Raw genomic sequence first — 5,249 nt, 5'->3', positions numbered from 1 at the left:
CCGGCTGCCGCCGCTGCCGCCATCTTGGCCGCTGCCCACCTTCGGTCATCGACATCTCCGGCGGTCGCCGCCGCCATCTTCGGGTGCCGCCGCCGCCACTGTTGCTGACCATCGCCGCTCGCCACACGACGTCGCCTATGGCCGTCTTATGCAGCTGCTAGTTCGCCGCCGTCCTCACCATCCGGCCGGCTGAACAGCCCCCTTCCACCGGTAGTCGGGCCCACCAACGCCCTAACGACTACTTGTGGAGCGCAGACCACGTGGAGATAGAGTCTACTTCGGCCCTCCAACGAATTGAGGACCCAGGACAAGATCTTTCAGGGACACCCACCAACAAGGCGGGCGTGCCGCCCAAGATGAACGTCCCCGAGAGGGACGAACGGACTGCACGCCCCCGCCGCACGACGTCGACAATGTCCGTCCTGCATCATTGACGATCCTTCTTCCTCGGCACCGTCTCTTCTTCAATCGCTTCCCATAGTCCATGCGCCTCCAGCAACACCTTCATTCGAACAGCCCACAAGGAGTAGTTGGTCTTCGATAGAACAGGAAATAGCAACGGTGGTGCCATATCTCCTGCCCTAGGTGCTCCACTTCCCGCTCCGTTGATAGCACGCTCTGCAGAAAAGCTTCCTCCAGCTTGAGCCGCCTCTTCACTTCTTCTTGGCATGGTGTGATATCAACAGGAGGAAGAAAGGACTGCCTCAGGAACCTCTATGCTCTGATACCAAATGTTGGACAGTACCCTCTTACGGTGGAAGAATAAGAGGGCGAGAGGTTTTTTTTGAGAGAAAGAGGCAAGGGAAAAAAGAACTCACGACTTGTCTATTAAAAACTGAAATACAACATACATTTATAGGGAAGAAAAAATAACTGTCGAGGGAAAAACGTGGATCCATGCTCCCACGTTTTCCCGCAACTTTCTCTAAGCCACAAATGAGGAAAAAGAACGTTTCCTCCGCTTACTCCACGTCGCTACTCCTTCAAGCCACGTTTTGATGCATCGTGGTTATTCAAACAGAAACTGAACCGAAATGGGAATCAAAACAATTTACAAGATATATCTCTGTTTCCGGTTGTCGGGATGCATTAAGAATCATTCAATTAAGCACCTCATCTCCCTCCCGACCTCAGGAGAGGCTTCGCAGTTATCGACACATCGGAGTCTACAGAATACCCTGTGGGAAAACCAGCAGAGACTCCTGATGCCGATGATGAGGACCACCCCTTCATGTTTGCGAGGCCTACGCCGGTTAGTGAAACTCCTCCAAAGGACGGCACTGGCAGCTGGGAAGGAAGATTTGGGACAGCCATGTCGAAGACGAGAACGCCGATAACTTGCGCCATTGTTGGCCTCTCCTGGTAGTTCGGGTGTGCGCACCAAAGGCCAACCACTAGTAGACGCTCCATCTCTCCACTGTCGAATTCGCCACCCAGTTTCGGATCTGCCGCTTCAAGAACTGAGCCTCTCCCATAAAGATCCCAAACCCATTCTACCAGGCTAAACCGCCCCTCCTTTTGAAGAAACTCGATGGGTCTCCTCCCGCAAGTGATCTCCAATGCCAACACTCCAAAGCTGTAGACATCTGACTCCGTGCTCGCCCTTCCCGTCATCGCTGTTTCCGGTGCCAAGTATCCCATCGTGCCGGCCACGGCCGTCGTCTCCATGCCACTACCGTGTTCGACGAGCCTGGCCAACCCGAAATCCCCGAGCTTGGCGTTGAAGTTGGCGTCAAGCATTACGTTGCTGGCTTTCACGTCCCTGTGAACAACGCACTGTTCCCACTCCTCGTGAAGATAAAGCAGCGCCGCGGCGACACCCTTCGCGATATTGTACCTGGTCTGCCATGGCAGCGGGTTGCCATCACCATAGAGGTGCGCGTCGAGGCTGCCGTTGGGCATGAACTCGTACACAAGAAGAAGCTCCCCTCTTTCATGGCACCAGCCCACGAGCTTGACAAGGTTTCGATGGCGCACTCGGCTGATGACCTTCACCTCAGCGACGTACTCCTTCTGGCCCTGGTGTGAGTCTTTCGCCACTCTCTTGATGGCCACCACCATTGTCGGGTCTCTCAAAGTCCCTCTGTAAACGTCTCCGAATCCTCCTCTTCCAAGTTTCTCCTCCATCGCAAAATTCTTCGTGGCCCGTGTAAGCTCCGAATAAGAGAAACTCTTTGGTCCCTTCCCTTCATCAAAATCTTTCTCATCTATGCCGCCATTGTTCGTGCCACCATATCTCGCCGCTGCGGCTCTCCTCCGCCTCACAATAAACCACGCCAACAGAGCCACGAAAATAGTCAGTGTTACCACCCCTGCTACCCCACCGGCCACCGCGGCAGCGCTGCTCTTTTTCTCTGTCGGAGAAGCCTTTGGCGTTGGAGAAGATCCAGTCGGGGGGATCCCGCCATTGTCGGAGAGCTCCAAGCTGGAGCTGAAGCTCCAAGAATTTATCACATGGCGTTCGAAAAACTGCCCAGTGCCTCCAGCGAAGCCAATAGTCACGTTCTCGGGGAGATGCCTCCTTAGATCTACGGTCAATGCGAGTTCTCTATTGTTGCCTGCCCCCTGGGCGAAGCTGGCTCGGAGTCTGTTATTCGCTGGATCGTAGGTGATCTCTGCTATGGCGGTGAAATTATCGTTACCCGAGAACGGATCCCAAGCCAACTTATCCTCAGATTGGATGAAGCCGACGTCGATCCCAACATGGGGCACTTCAGAATCCCACTCGTTTTCGAAGGTGTCAAACTCGACGGCAACGATGGGGGCCTTAGCCTGGCGGCTCACGTTGTAGCTGTTGAAGAGAGTGAGTTCGCCGCCGGTGGTGTTCTCCGGCAGACCGTACCCGACGGGTGCGAGAAAGAAGGCCAATCCGTCAGCATACGCTCTCGCGTTGGGCCGGCGGAAGACGGAGAAGGAGAAGCGCATGGAGAATTCGGCGACGTTGCCCGTATTGTTATCCCAGAGATGGACAGGATTGGAGTAAAACGCGCGGCCATAGCTGTAGCCTTCGTTCTTGTTGAGCTCCAGAGAGCCAGCACCTGCAAAGCCGTCGCCCGTGAAGGCAATGGAGGCTGGAAGGGTTGAAAAGCTGGCGAAATCGAAAGAGGTTGTCGTTTGCTTTCCTGCTGTTTGGAGAAAGAAGGATATGATCAGAGCGGCGACGATTGTCGCGCTGGCCGCCATGGATTCGGAATCCTGTTCAAGGCGAGAAAGAGTTCATCTCCTATTATTGAAGGCGGTGGGGCGGGGTGGGAAAGGTAAGGGGGGCAGGGAAAAGCCGCTGAATAATCTTAAAAAGTCAACGGTAAACGCGCCTGCCGCGGTCCAGTGGAACGGGTCATCTTACTGGTACCGTCATTCAAGATATGCGCATGCCGCCTTTCTTGATTTATCGCTGGTTTTGTTCGAAGGCTTGTTTGTTGTCATAAGGAAAGAAGAAAGAACCTTCGAAATAAAGACCAATGAGTGGCACACGCCATCAGCTCCGTTCCCGTCTCCTTCTCTCTCTCTGTCTCGGTCTCTCTTTCTATATCCTTCTCATTCTCTCTCTCTCTCTCTTCCTCTCTCTCTCTCTCTCTATATATATATATAGAGAGAGAAAGACATATTCTATATGGTTATTACTATGAAACAGCATGAACTTTATGACATGTTCAAAAAATAGCACGCACCAATAAGAAGACGCCAAGTGGCGTCTTCTTTTTTTTTTTTGTCAGCGATGGTCAACTACTGACGTGGCTTTCACCGTGGTAGCCAGGTTGACTCCACGGTGGCATCCACATCTCCGGCCGCCGCCGCCGCCGCCTGTCTCCCGCCGCCGCCGCTGCACATCTCTGGCCGCTGCTGCCGCCGCCGCCCGTCTCCGGCCGCTGCCCCCGCTGCGCATCTCTATCTCTCTCTCTATCCCTCTCTCTCTCTCTCTATCTCTCTATCTATATATCTCACTCTCTGTATCTATCTATCCATCCATCTCTCTTTCTATCTCTCTCTCTCTATCTCTCTCTCTGTATCTCTCTCTCCATGTTACATGTTACATGTACCATCCATCTCTCTCTCTTACCCTCTACCGTTATCGATATCGATATTCCCCACTATCAGTATCCGATATCGTTATCGATATTCCCGGAAATCATTTTTTGGATATGGATATCAATATTACTTGATATCGACGGATTTCTCTCTCTCCCACTCTCTCTTTCACATACACTCTCTATTCTCACTTCTCTCTCACTCACGTTCAACTCTCTCTCCTCTCTTACACACTCTCTCTTCTCTCTCACACACTCTCTCCTTTCTCACTCTCGCTCCTCCCTCACACACTCTGTTTGCTCACTCCTCTCTCTCTCTGTGTATCTCTCTCTCCATGTTACATGTACCATCCATCTCTCACTCTTACCCTCTACCGTTATTGATATCGATATTCCCCACTATCAATATTCGACATCGATATCGATATTCCCAGAAATTGATATTTGGATATTGATATCGATATAACTTGATATCGATATTCCATATTTCAATATCCTGAATATATAGGATATCCAATATTCCTGTGTACAACTTATAACGCACGAAAACAAACACGGATGGCATACTAATACACAAACAAATATCAACTTTTTGGGTCCAAGTCGGATGGTTTGAAGTTGCAACACATGTTTAGATCCTTGCTAGCTCTTTATCTTGAGATGAGGTGAATAGATCTATGTGGGTCCTCTGGGGCATTAGTCGTGCGGCATAGGTTATTTCGTTTTTGGTACCTATGAAATATGGTAACCCATTAATATCCGAGTACTGACCAACAAATTACATAGTAGTTAATTAAAACGAAGAAACAATCAAACCTGGAATTTGGTCATGCTCTTCAAAAATTTGTTGAATCCTCCTGAAGAAGATTGTGATCCCCACATGATTGATCAATACGTGCTTAATCTTTTATGTTTAATGAAAATCGAGGCTATAAAGGAAGTTCAACGAAAACTCAATCCATACTTCGCATGCAGGTTGTAGCATTCTATTGCCGCATGTCTTTCTATTATGGCCGCCTTGGTTGCAGAGAGAGCAGTGCATTTGCATGCCTTTCTTGGTTAATCTTAGATCACTAGGACCTGCCTCACTAACGTCAGTTCTTCTTCTATGCTTCGGCCTTCGCGGTTGTTTCTTCGCCAATGGGGGGAAGAGGTAGCTTCCCTCATTTTTCCCCCACAGGTTTTTCCCATTCATCGGCGGGATACCATAACTATAAGCTA

General features: G+C 50.6%; 1 pseudogene; it reads right to left on the bottom strand.

Annotated features, from left to right (window-relative positions):
* Positions 1-805: 805 nt before the first annotated feature.
* LOC144707578 (L-type lectin-domain containing receptor kinase IX.1 pseudogene) lies at positions 806-3,249 on the bottom strand (annotated as a pseudogene).
* Positions 3,250-5,249: the final 2,000 nt, after the last annotated feature.

This window comes from Wolffia australiana, chromosome 9, assembly GCF_029677425.1.
Source record: "Wolffia australiana isolate 7733 chromosome 9, ASM2967742v1".
Classification (NCBI taxonomy): Eukaryota; Viridiplantae; Streptophyta; class Magnoliopsida; order Alismatales; family Araceae; genus Wolffia; species Wolffia australiana.
The sequence above is the reverse complement of the archived record's forward strand: the minus strand, read 5'-3'. Positions and strand labels throughout refer to the sequence as shown.